Source organism: Pagrus pagrus (assembly GCF_965226575.1).
Source record: "Pagrus pagrus genome assembly, chromosome: 4".
NCBI classification, from domain to species: domain Eukaryota; kingdom Metazoa; phylum Chordata; class Actinopteri; order Spariformes; family Sparidae; genus Pagrus; species Pagrus pagrus.
Window position 1 is genome coordinate 31,667,623 of NC_140188.1, and position 14,511 is coordinate 31,682,133.

General features: G+C 42.5%; 1 protein-coding gene across 2 annotated transcripts in view; it reads right to left on the minus strand.

The window, feature by feature from the left end:
• Positions 1 to 14,511, minus strand: part of bcas3 (BCAS3 microtubule associated cell migration factor) — a 372,855-nt gene that overhangs the window by 123,021 nt on the left and 235,323 nt on the right. The gene's annotated exons all lie outside the window — the stretch shown is intronic.

The following is a 14,511-nucleotide window of genomic DNA, read 5'->3' on the forward strand; positions in this document are numbered from 1 at the left end:
ATTAATGTGCTTCAGCTTCCACACTGACTGTGTTCAGTTTAGGCAGCAAAAGCACTTTGGTTCAGGTTAAGGGAAAGATCGCGATTTCAGTTAAATGTTATTAAAAATCTTATGTCTCAAATCGCTGCTGACTTTTTCTGTACTAATGAAGAACATGATCTCTTGCTGCCAGTGCCTAAACATAGCCATGAAAAAAGAGTGGATAGACTTGCAATACGCAAGATTGCCATAGATAGTTTTTGCAGAAAACAAATGAAATATGTTAACAGAGAATGTGTCAACATTTTTGCAACTTGTTAGGAACATTAATTAATAATGTTCAATTATAATGCTCATTATGTTTATAGAAAACATAATTCGGTGAGCATTAGAAGAGGAGCAGAAAGAAAACAAAAGGACAGAATCCAGGGAGGCTGGTCATATGAGCCAGTGGGCAGAGGGGAGGAAGATGGGAGCTGGGGGTGAGAAAAGGAGGGCATGTCACCCTCCATCAGCACAACGAGCTCTCTTTTTTTTTTCTCTTCAACACTTTTTTTCCACCACCAGCAAGCTATTTCCAACCCACAGCGTGCACGCGTGCGTGCCTACATGCATGCGTGTGTGTGTGTGTGTGTTTGAGTGTGTTGGAGGTGAGGTTTGGGGCCGAGGCCATTAAAGCTCTGTTAAAACACTTCTGATGCTGTTGGCTGATGCTGAAGCAAAAGGAGAGTGAAAAAAAGAGAGGAAGTGAGACAGTGAGGGAGGGAGCATACACTCAGTGGCTATCTCGGCCCGCTCAGCAGTCCGCTGGCAGCCTGTCAATACTATGAGCACAGAGGTGCGAGATGAGTCAACAACCTAATTCTAACATCAAACTTTCATGGGCAGCAGAGGGGAAGAGCAGGATGGAGAGATGTGGGGAGAGATGTTTGCTGTTAACGCTTTCTCCATCACCTGACCTTCACTCCTCCAAACCTTTTAAAAACCCTTTAAAGACCCCTTTTACACACTCACACACATACAGTGCCACCATATACACGCAGGAACACACAGGGTTGCACTTTTAAAGTTTTGACCTGCGGCTGAATTACATTTGGAGCGTTTTAGCAAGATATAATAGTGACCCCCTTACTCTCTCTCACTGCCCCCCACACTTTGCAGAAGCTCTCTCGCCCAGACGGAGAGAGTGCCAGCGGCTTTATTTATTAAATACGGCCTGAGAGAAGAAGCAACATGGGCGAGCTGAGAAACCGTTTTAAGAGACTGGCTTTTAATGGCTTTCTGACACGCTGGGATGGTAGTGGTTCGGTGGTGGCTTGGAGGGGACACCTCTTGAGTGCCGAATGGTGTTTGTTTAAGCTTGTTGTCCCACAGTGTCAGTGTACAGGAATGTGCTACGGGTGGGAAGGATGGGGAGGTTGAAATCATACAGTGAAGAGGAATAGCTGCAGTGAATGTCAAAGCAATTAGCATAAAGGGAATAATTGGATCATACAAGCTTGCAGAGTATTTCACCAAACTGAGCAATTTAGATATTAATTACTTTTAGCAGCACATACATTTGACCAAAATACAGTTTGGTCTGATAACTCCGGGGATTTGGTGATCACATGCCATGTCCCTCGTACAGGTTTGGCTTTCCTGATTATTACACATTTAACTACAATAGAAGAACTGAAAATGACTATCACCAGGAGATAGATGATTAAGTGGAGTTTCTCTGGCACTAGTGTAAAAACTATCAAACAAAATGAATAGAGGGGGAAGTGCATTCTTGACCTAAGAAACAGTGATATACAAAAAATATAAAGTGCATGAAAAGTCCAGAAGATATTTTTGTCTAATAAAGAAATACATTTCAAAGGTATTCTCAGGTATAATTCTTCAATTAGAATTCAAAATTAAAGATCAAGATATTCTGACTTTTAAGGTGCAAGTATGCTCCAAAATATTTAGTTTGTAAGTTTCATCTGACAGCACATTAATGCAAATGACGGAATTGGTTAATTTTAAAAGTAATGTTGAAGTGAGTAGAGCTCGCTTGCAGCTGCAGTAATTATGACAGGAGCAAAGGCGGAAGTCAGATGAATTAGTACAAAGTCTGCATACAGAGGAGGATGGGGTGGACACTTGGGTAAAACAAGCACAGGACCATTACCCAGGAGACAGATGGTCGTATCCAGTTTAAGACCAAAAGTCATCGGTGAGTTATTTCAACTTTGTAATGTAGGGAAAATACGTCACATACATAATGTAACTTAAGTTAAGTATGTAACATACAGTACAAATGAACATCCATATCTTAAATTGCATAAGTAACATTATTTTAACCTAAAACAGGTTGTCTTCCTTAACCTAACCAAACTGTGACCGTACAACCAAGGTCCAGTATGCCTCTCACTAGTACACTGCAACTAAAACGCTTTCACGTTTCCATTAGCAAATGTTGTGGATGGTACCAACAGAACCATTCCATTCCATTGCATTCCTTTTTCTTTTTTTTCCTTTTTTTGGAGTTGGAGTTGCATGCATTTTCTCTAACAAAGCTTGCCACCTTGCTGTAATAAACAACCATATACTACATATAGAAGAGAGCACACGATTGTTCGATATCCTCTATTGTGTTCTTTCTGTTATAAAAGTAGCTTAACTCAGTGTGTAATGTGTGTACGTAGGGAGTGTGTGGTTAAGCCAGTGAGAGGTAGAAAAGACAGTGAACACAAGGGGAACAGAGGAAAAGGTCAGCAGTAAGTTGGCAATCTGGCAGTAAATGTACAGTTTAGGTTACAGTCTATCAGTTCATGAACGCTGCATCATCCCAACTTCTGGAAAAGTGAATGGGGTTGGCCCTGAAGCCTCAGTAACAATCTGCCTACATTTTAGAGTACTGTTGGAAACACACAACAGATTCAGGGTTTAATTATATGTAGGTTAGATTAGGTATATACTGAAAGTGTTTGATGGATACCCAGCTGAAAACTAACCTTAACCAGAGCATTCATAATAATAATAATATATTAACTTATGTAGTGCTTTTCAAAATACTCAAAGATGCCTCACAAGAAAATTAACATTGTCATGTCTAAAACTGATTTATTTGTCTTTTTCGAAGAGACTGACAAAAGATGTCATCCTACTAATTTGGGAGTCCGATAAAAAAAAACCAAGCAAAATCCAAAAATGCATCAATGCAAACATTGAGGGTGTTGTGCAGTATTGCTGGATAACGGAAGTGATTCATTGATTATCATATGGTCATCAATAAATGTTTTCATTAATAGATTAAATGAGTTCAGCTTTAAATAAAAATGCAAATATGTGGCTCATAATAATATCAATACTTAATATGCTGTAGCATCAATTGAATGACATTCATATGTCTCTTTTTGACACAGTAGATAAGTAGATAAGGTGTCAGAGATGAAGGCGGTAAACGATGAAGGCATCTTTACTGACAGAAACAGCAGTGCAGCATTGTAATTCTACAAAAAGCCAAAGTTCATTAATGAAAGTTTTTCTGCCTATGGTATCAACACATGGTGATCATATGGTGAAAAATGCTTAACGGCAGCAGAGGCACATCATTCAAGTCTTACATGTAATAAACCTTTCTAACAGGACCCCATTCTCCATATTTCTCTCCTTTAGTTCTACTTGATCTCTACTCCAGAATAAAGGTGAAACTGCATAAAAAATACAATAACTTAAATAACCAATGAGGTACATTAATCACACACCACACATACTATATGTACATGCTGAACAGTGATAATACAAAGAAAAAGAGCTGAGGTTAAGTAGGAATTCAATTATTTATGACCACATAAAAATATCTTCGAGCCCCATTTCATTGTTGCTGGTCTAAAGCAGGGTTACATTGAGTCAGTGTCAGTCAGTGCCAGGCGGTCTCATCCACTATTTATATGATGGAGGTTCTTGAACATAGCTAGTGAATGTTTCTTATAATAGTTATGATCATCTCACTTGTCCAACTATTGCAGTGTGGAGCAAGATTTGAAAAAAAATAAATAAATAAATAAACAAATGAACCAACATTCTACAAAAACATAAAACGTAATAAAAAAAATTTCAGCTGGTCACTTCAGTTTGCAAATATCCGGATATCTAGTAGGCCTGAAAACTATGGTATTGCTTTAAACATACTCCATAATGATGTATAAAGTTGAGTTATGCTTAATTCTAATTTATGGTAGTTCAGCCCCACAATCAAGCTTAGACAACTCAGTGGCCACAACACTGTCAAAACCATCAGATTGCCAAGTGGAGGAACACCCTGGTTGGTAAATCACATTCTCTGTGGTTGCAAATGTGCGGGAACAAGCTGACAGCCAACTCCATCTTGAATCTCTACTTTACTTTGAAGGGCCAACTGTAAAACATCTCGTCTGGGCTCAGTGGTTAGGATCTTTGGCAAATGAGGACCACAGCAAGACAAACAAACAAGTGCGGAGGGTTTCTCCAAATGTTCTTTGATGGCTGTGATGGGCAGGGTGGGAGAGCAAAGAGGGGGGAAGATGGATTGAGGAAGACACAGGGGGACAACATGGGAGGAAAGACTGGGAGTGTTGACAGAGGAAAGGGATGGTTTGGAAAGTGTGAGGTAGAAAGATGAAGAGATGAAAGGATTAGGAGAGGACGCAGATTAAATAGTAAATAGGAGGGGAGGTGTCAGGGCTAGGTTTTACCAGTGAGGGATTTGTAGGCCATCACTGAGACTATTTTTGGACAGAGGCAGCTAACAGATGATATTTTGTGCTGCCGTGCAGTATATGAATTTTGCCATTTTAATGACAAAAACTACAAGACACACACTTAACACAATGTTCCTCCGACAAATTGAACACACCGTTTCACTATTGAATACTCTCAAATGTTTTGCTGCTACAGTATTGCTTGGTCTGATATGACCAGTTGCTGGTGGCTACAGGTCATGTAATGATGATGTCTAAAGAAAATGATTTAAAGGAATCTTCAGAAATAAGGGGAAATTTGAACTGCCATTACAGTGTAATTACCTCCACCACAGAGGTAACATCTTGCCAGTGTGTGTTTGTTTGTTGGTTGATTTGTCAGCAGGATTACACAAAAACTACTGAATGGATTTCCACTGAATTTTGATGGAAGATGGGTCCCAGGCAAGAACAGACCCCATTAACGTTTGGTGCAGTTCCAGATAAAAGGACGAATGCAGGAAATTTCTCTCACTTTTTATAACAAGAAGGATGTGAACATTTTTGTTGATTTCTCAAGGAATAATGCATGGATCTTCCTGAAAGAAATTAGGCGTATTTAGATGGCTGGTATCTATGAAGGAATACAATTTGAAAAAAAAAGAAAATGGATCTAGCGGAGTTAAGGCAGTCTCTTTTTAGACACTATATGGTAACAAATAGAGTAAGAATATGCAAATACCACTGATGTGCAGCTGAAATAATGGGGATTCAGAAAGGTTCAATCAGGCCCGATTGGAGTAATTGGGACAGAGTGCCATTTCAGTTGCTACAGTGGCCACATTTGTCACTGTTTAGCACTAGTTAATTACTAAGTTAGTCTTTCTTTAAGACAATTTGGTATTGAGATGCCTGCCGTGAACCGCAACGTCTCTGCTTCGAGTCCGGTCAGGGATCCAAGTTCCAACGCTCTACCCCTCATTTCCTATATTCCTTATATCTATTGTATATAACAAAGGCTTCAAATACTGTGTTATGGTCTCAAAATGCCTCAAACGAAGTGCTTGCTGGATTGTTTTATCTAACAGCTTCCGTAAACCACTCCTCCAATACCTATACAATGTCCGAATCAAGACCAGCATTTTCTAACTCACGCCCACAGCACTATTAGGAACAATTAAGGTTTTGGGGAGTAGTACTACATGTGTGAAAAAAGTAGTATAAAACCTTTTGTGTCTCCAGGGGAGGCTGCATGTAATCTGATAAATTGCCTCCAGTGATGTCACTCAGGGACATTGCTGCATTGTGGGTAATGTAGGCAACAGGTTTTAAAAAAGGAGGAAGAATCTGTGAAACAAAAAAGGCAATACCACTGGTTCTGCTGTATCATTTACATTTTACATTTAAGGGCATTTAGCAGAAGCTTTTTGTCCAAAGCAACTTACAGTAATTCATACATACATTCACACTGACGGCAGTCCATAATGAGTCCAACAGTGTTTCAGCAGTGCAATGTTAAACCAGTGGACGGATTTTCAAAACCTGTGAATATGAGAGTGATGTGCTAAATTGTGTGGTAGCATTTGAGCATTTGATGCAATGGAACAATATGTCACCTAATAGTAAACAGTCTTTGCAACAGTGCAATGTGCTAGCTAAAGCTGTTGCTGATGAGACATGATTATTCCAAAGCATGAACTATAGGCTTCATGGGAAAACAAACATATACAGTCTGGGACAAAAAATCAGTCACTTCTTTGAAGCTCTGCTGCCCTCGAACATCACATGCATCATACCACATGTGGAATGCCACTTGCTTTATCTCATTTTTATTCCTACAATATCTGTGCTAACCTGTCTCCCCATCAAATGGTGTGGTAGTTACAACATCAATACAAGCTTAAGGGTAAACAAAACGGCGGTGGAGGAGGAAAATTAACAAGGAAATGGACAGTGGCCCGTTTTAATCATCTACAGAAGTGAGCACAGTGTTCCACTGACGTCGCCATTTGTCGACTCATTGGCCTAAAATGCTGAGTGACCCTAATGCAGGGTCATTTTTTCTAGGCCCTGCTGTCCTCTTGGGTCAACGCTACACTGTCCTGGGGAGAGGCCAGCGCTTGCATGAATAAGTAAAGACCGTTGGGGGACCAAAGTCCGTTGGCTGACGTTTCCACCCCACTGAATTTTAACACATTAGGAAGCCCTACTGCCAGTAATGAGCCAGAGACAGAGGGATGGGAATGGGGGGGTGGGGGTGGGGGGTGTTGAGGGGTGATAGAGTGTGCTCACATCCTCAGAGCATAACGCCCTAAGCACATTAGACTGTGCCACTCTCAACCTGTTATTGTTGTGCAAATGTTTCTCACGTGAAAAAGATGGCACTCCTGATTGGTGACCTTTTAATATGTACTGGTATGCTTTCTAACTAATGTGTAAGCCTATAGAAACAGACAAACCTTGATTACAATGTCAAAACTATACAAGCATACCAAATTCCATTTGTCATGCATATTACCATATCATTCTGTAATTATCTAGTTGCCATTCCATCAAATGTGGGAATAACAAGCTAATGATCTCTTATAAGCAGTTTGTCATTAACCGTCAGCACATCAAACACTGTTCCATTTGGTCCAATGTCAATACATTGTCATTTACATTTGAAGTAATTTAACATAATAGTTAGTATGCCGCACATCAAGTTATGATATTATCAAACTGCTGTTGAACAAACGTTGTACAAATACAATTTTGATCAGCAACCTCTTGTGGTCATGCAGATAATGACAGTCCTTTCTGAGAAGTAAAGGTGCAAGGAAAATCAACGTGAAAACATGATACTGCTACAAAGCCTTTTACAGAGGGGGTCAGGGGATGGTTGGGGGTGCAAAATTTTGAGCTGTGACATCAGCAACTGTAGTTTGCATCCCATCTCCCACCAAAGTAGGAGTTTCTTTGTATCATGATTACAATCGTTCCCTAACCTTAATTAAGTAGCTTTAGTTGTATAAATTTAACAAATCCGGAGTCCTAAATATAGCAGGTGTCCTAAATATTAGGTGATTTTAAAAGGCACTGACCATATTTTATCATTTAGATATGAGTAGTTGTTGGTTATGTTGTCCTGTCATTTGCCATCAAAGATCAGAAAAGTCTTGTATGGGTCATTTGGGTAACCAATGACTGAATGATTATGTATGGCAATTTGTTGGATTATTCATCAAGTTTATATCTAATTACATGGAGCCACTGCCAGCTATGACTGGCACTGGCGCAGCAAACTTCATGGACAGAGAAGCTGTAATTAAAATAGAGGTTTCAGGTCGTTTCAATTCACCGGGTGTTTTCAGAGGATTCATCAGGGTCTGACCAAGGGAGTTCATACTGTAGCCAAGGCTGTGTGTGTTGTTCTTCAGAGAAAGAATGTGTGTGTGCGTGTGTGTGTGTGTGTGTTTTCTCCTCATCTCAGCCCCAGTGCCCCTTTGCCCTGGCCTCTCTTCCTCCCCCACTGTGTGCGCGTTTATTCACAGGAAATGCAGGGGAGTCTTACGGGTGGCTGGACTGATGCGAAGCGACGTGGCGTCTCCAGCGAGCCGGGAACTTAGCATGTCAGGCAGGTCAGCACGGGGCAAGCAGACAGTCGATAAAATATTCAATACAGCACTCCCAGTTCATGGATCTAATACCTCAGAAAAGGCCCACCTCCAAAATCCAAAGGAAAAAAATATCATCATCTCTCCGACCTCTTCTCTTCACAGTGTCTGGCTGGGTGGATTTATCAATTCAGGGTGCAAAAGCCTGTTGTCATTGAAGATCTGGCTGAGTCTGGTGGCAAAGCTGGAGTGGATTCATCTTTACAGGATGACTTATGGATTTTCAACCCCTCTCTTCCCTCATTTCAGGGAGGGAATGCTAGCCTTATTGAAAGTTCAGAAGTGCATCATGACCTTTTTCAGCCTAGGTGCTGGTACCTGAACACAGTAGCCAAATCTTTTGACCTCCACTTTTTGTTTCAGGAAAAATACGAAACAAAAAGAGACACCAAAAACCTCTTCTCACTTCTTATTTCTATTTTCTGTGCCCTGCATCCTTCTAGAGCCCTGGGGTGAGAAGAAAACATACGGCAGAGTTTGACAGTGCGGCGAGTGGAGTCTGGAAGGGCTGGCCCTGGAATGTCTTGTGTCAGTTTAGCGCAATGGGCGCTAATCCCAATTAGCATCACTCAGCTGCACTGAGGGCGCATCACATCGACTCAGCCTCTGCTTAGACAGGCGCCCTCCGTGGACCGGGCGGATACAGTGAAACACCAGCTGCTATCGGCCTGTTTTGCTGATTAACCCAGACACTAAGATGTCGTTGCTGTCTTTTGACTCCCGAGCCACCGCCGCCTCCTCCCTTTGTTGTCTTCGGGTAGCTTCCGTCTACTTACATTTTTAACAAGCGTCTCCTCTGTCTCCATCTCTTTTATTGTGTCGTCTGAGTGCGTGGTATTTTATTACTTACACTGCATAGATTGGTTGAGTACACTGGATCAGTGTTACCCACTCAAACGGTTTTCCTTTCTCCCCCTGAATAATTAATGGAAATGGATGGTTAAGGACAAAGGCAGTGAAGACTCCATTAAGGGGCGAGATGTTGAGAGGTGCTGACTTCATCATTGGAGTTGTTAGCGCCAGGGGTAGTGATCCGATTCAGACAGTATCCTACAACAGACATGGACCAAGGAACTACCGGATTCTGCACTAAAGCATGGGTACTAAACAAGTACTGTACATTTCTGACGACAGGGGCAACAAGCAGCACTGAAAGCTTGGGTTGTTCACTCTAAAGCCTCATGTCTGAACACTTCTCATGCAGGGCAGAGATTCCTGGCATATACGCTTTCACTGGACACCTGCATGGGTTTTGAGCACACTAAAAACAAAGTGTTTGGACTAACAAGGTAATGTGGGTGAAGGGGGTGGGGTGAGAACACAGCTTTTATGGAGTACAATTGGGAGCTAACCTAAGCGATAAAAATAGCTGGATCTGGCTGTAAGGGGTTTTGTTTTTGCTTTTCCAAAGGCACGTCATAATACATCCCAGAGTTTCAGGGCCCCGCAGCTTTCAGATACCTATAAATAAATGCTTTCCTGAGCTTTACTTCTCTCTCTTTCACTCGCAGACACACACTCATGCCGGGGCTGGAGCCGAGTAAATAGCCCCCTTCTGATGAAAAACATTCCAACACTACCAACACCGTGAAAGGGGAGTGGATGGTGGATGGGGTGGCGGTGGTGGGGCTTTTAAAATGGACTCAACCGCCTGTTTTCCCCAAGCACTATTTTCACTGCCACCATTTTCACAGAGAAAGAAGCCCTCAGCTCTCTCTAAGGGTTTACAGTGCTTAGTTGCAGACAGAGATGAGCTAAGTCTCTTCTTGAGCACTGTGTGTACCAGACTGGGAGGAGGAATTCAATTTAACCCCCTCCCACCCCTCATTCTTTTGTACTGCATAATACTGAAAAAAGAGAGGTCTTCTCCAAAGGGCTATCTTTCTGTTAGAGTTGAGGACATGATAACTGGATGAGACACACCAAAATACCAATCTGTCCAACACAAGCAGAAATTGTAGTCATATGCAACCAATTTAAAATCTGACTCAACACTTCTGAAATAGATGCTGTTCCCAAGTAGCAACAACCATTTCCAAAGCAGGGGTGCCCAGAGATTTTCCGCTGGAGGGCCAAAACATAAACATAATGGTGGGCCGCCGGCCAAAGGCAAACACCATTTGTATTGTTGTGATGCAAAAATGCCACTCTGATCTGGTGTTCCCTTACTTGACTGATTTCCTGCACAAAATGGCACTCTGTCCGCCATACTCAGATTGTGAAAGTAATTATTGTTAAGGGGCCTTTACACATTTATGTATATATTCTTATAGACACACCTGGCGGGCCAAATCCAATCTTATAGCTGAATTTGGCCTGTGGGCTCTAGTCTAAAGGGTGAAGCAGAGTTCCTCCAATGGCAAAGGGATGCTGACTCTGCAAAAGTTGCAACTCTACTGGCAAGTCAAAAAAACAAAACAGAACACAAAAAAACACCTACAACTTCTTCTAAGAAATAAAATGTCTGTATCACTTTGTGGACCTGAAGACATTTACTAATTTTATTTTATTTTTTCGCCAGTCTTTCATCACCAGAAATTAAATGTCAACTCTCTTTTGCAATGCTTTTGGGGTGCTAGTAAAATATGCACTCTTGAAATAGATACATGTAAAGTCGAATAGTCCAATCAAAGAATACTCAAGAATTCTAAAATCACTAACTTAATGAAACAAAATCGTGACCAAAATTAATTCTAAATTAAGTATAATTACACAAAAAAAGAAAGCAAATCACATGGGGTAAAAGTAAATGTAATCCATTGCCGTCACTCTTGGAAGTTATAGGAGGAGGGGTTGGTGTTGCTGACTTCAGGAATGCTGTCAGTTCAGAGTTGTAAACGGAGTTGGCCTTCTCCAACAATGGGGCATATTTTGCGAGATGCTGGGAGTCGATAGCAGGCGTCCGCCGTGACAAAGGGCCACTTCTCCAGCTCCGTGAGAAAGGCATGTTAGTTCAGCTCTTTGATACAGGACACTGTTTCTCTGACCACCATTCATTACCATGTATAACAGACGACTCAATGGACATTGCGCATTAGGCATAACTTGGCCCTCCTACACAATCTCAGAGGCTGTATTATGTAGGCCTGAGAGCCAGGCTACTCTAAACACTCCTAGGTGTCTCATAAAATGTGCTTGAGTGTGTGAGTGTAACAAAGAGCTTGGGACAAGAAAATCCTTGAGTTCTTTCTTTTTCTGCCTCAGTTTTACTCGGTAGTTGAGACATGAACTGTCCCGAAGCCCAGAGCTTTGGTGGAGCATCGCAAGAATAACATGGCAGAGGCATCCACATTTGTTTCCACTTATGTTACATGATCTTTAAGAGCCTAATTTGAACAAATCCCTTGCTTCGACCGCACACTGTACTTTCAGAGAGATCTCTTAACATATGTACGCTGGGTGTTAATGTCATGCTCTAAGAAAACAGCACCGACGGTCAGGGCTGGGTAGAGCACAGCCTATTTCTGGCCTGAACTACCTCTAGTCTTTTATTAAGAGACTGAATGAAATGAAGCAAGAGCAACAAAGGCTGTCCCATACCCTGTCATTTCCGAACCACTATAACATTTCCCAAGCTCACTCTCTGAATATTCTTTCTTTTAAATTCGCAACACTTTGCTGTATAGGTTATTACAGGAGTCAAAATAATAATTTGGATAATGTGGATGACATGTCTAATGACATTCATTCAAATTCATCTCCATCATCACATGTAAATTAACCCTAACAACATAAAACCGATGATACAGAGACCTGGAGGACAAGGTGCTGTTGATGGCCAAACAACTGTTACATTTAAAAACAGAGAAAACCATGATGAGGAACAATATACTGTATACATATATAAAGGCTAGTAAAGTAGTAAATATTGACACCAAAGATAATTTAGAAAGAATGAAAAAGTACAAGTACACTACAAAAATCTAAAGGTTAAAAAGTCACTTCAGGACAACCTTTCTGTCGCTCAGCCTGTGAGTGTTTAGTTATTTCAGTTTTTGACTAAAGCGTGCTTTGCACAGTAGTGTTCAGATCACAAAGCGACGTGTGAAAGGGGGTGTATGAGGGTGGAGAAAGAGTGCATTTAAAAGCTGACAGAGAGGCGAGTGCCCGGGGTTATCGCAGGCTGCCCGAGGCTCTTCCACCACATGAAGGCTGCACATTTTCAACTGCTGGGATACCTCTCTTCAGCTCACTTTGCTCTATCTACCATCACTATGTCGCTGTGCCTCCAGCTTGTGGCTGTTCCCCCAGCGCATTGTGAGTGTGCTACAGCTCTGGGGAATGCCAGCACCATGTCAAAAGAAAGGAGAGAGCGAGTGAGAAAAAGAAGAGGGGAGGAAAGGTGCTGGAATGAAATGTTAATGTCTTGTCCTGTTCAATATCCATATCTTTGGTCAGGGGGTGGCGGCTGCCTCCCTGCCACACTGTGATGCAGGAGTACATGAAACAGTGGGAGGTACCGCATGTGGATCAGAGTCAACCCTGTCCCTTGTTTTTCTCGAGCGCACATATCCACACACCCTCCCATACACAGACAACATAAACATTTCATGTTTTGTTAGTAACCATGCATGAGGAATTCCCCCACCCTGTTGGTGTGTCATGTTTATATTGCCTTCTTGCTGGAGTGCATTGTGCAGGAAAAGCATCCTCAGTTCTCCTCCTTGCCTCCTAACCTGACCTTTTTCACTTTTACACACACTTGCATTCTACCTGAAGGCGAGTCATAAGTTTCTGAGACACTGGCTAAGTCCTCTCACACCAGGAGGGGGCCACTGAGGGATCCGCTAGGTTATTGTGTGTCTGGTCTGGGGTGGAGGTCACCCAAAGTTACAGGAAGGAATCCTGAGGATGGCTGGGGGAAGAACAGGAACGTGTATGTGTGTGTGTGTGTGAAAGAAAATGGGGCTGGGGGTGGGGGAGGGGGTGTTGGGGTAATGTCTGGCAGATGACAGATCTGTGAATTCTTTCCTAGTGCCCACAAGGCAAAAGAAGCGGTGGTGTGGCGGTCACATCTTCAGAACACTTACAGTCTTTATCCTGCTCTTCTTCCCCCATCCTGGGGGGCTCAGCCTGCTGATTACTACACAGGAGGCTATTCAGCAGCTGCCCCTCCTTCTCGCCTCCCTCCCCTCACACGCACACACATGGACACGGTCCCCCACCCCTGAACGATCGTCCCTTTTCTTCTGGAATGATCTGAAATCATATTTTGCAGTGGTGCAAACATAATGGGAGGGGTGAGGACAAAGGCGGGCCTGCTTTTGGCGCGAGCATCTTTTTGTAGCTCGGCACAAAAGCGATCAGTTCAACGCCTCGTCCCACAACAGCGTCACACGGTCTTTTAACCCCCCACCCCCCCGAGCCTCACCCACCTCCAGACCAAAAGAACACCAGGATGATAGGCCAAAACCACACAGAGACACACTCTAACACATACTTTACGCTGGGTCCTGACAGGCCAGCCAAACACAAGGCTTTCTTAATACTTCAATCAAATTCTCCACCCCTGCAGCGAGACACCCGTCCCTCCTTAACACTGAAACGAAGAACAGTACAATCTGTGTTTTCAATCCCAGACCCCCCCCCTTCTGTCTTGCCCACACACCGGCCTGACTTTTAGACTTTTAACTCTTGTCCAGGACAGTTGTTGTCTATGTGTGTGTGTGTGTGTGTGTGAGTGTGTGTGTGTGTTGTGGTGGGCTGATAGTGGGGCAGGCTAGGACAGGGGCAAGGGGTAGCAGAAAAAGGGCAGTCAACAAAACTCAATTGTCCTCAAAGTGGTGGTAATTGCATTTGATTAAAATAATGACAGGGTGTCGGGTCAGAATGGAGGGTCCCTTGGTGCGAGTGTTGAGGGCCTGACACTGAAACTCAGGAGGGGCAGAGAGAGCAAGTGTGACAGAGAGTGAGAGAGAGAGAGAGAGCACTGTGTGGTTCATTGTGATAAAGCTGACAGTGTTGCACTCACCTGTATCACAACATGAGGCCGGGGCAAAAGGACAGCAGCACATGGAAAAGAGAAAGAAAACAATTCAGTTCGCTTATTATCAACCCAGTTCTGATCCAAACTGCATATTGCTTTCAAAGGTTTTATTCAGTATAGGTGCACCAACAGTGAACATTTTGCACATACAGACTGTGGCTGTAGCTTCAAGGTGTGAATGTGTAACTGTATAAATGAG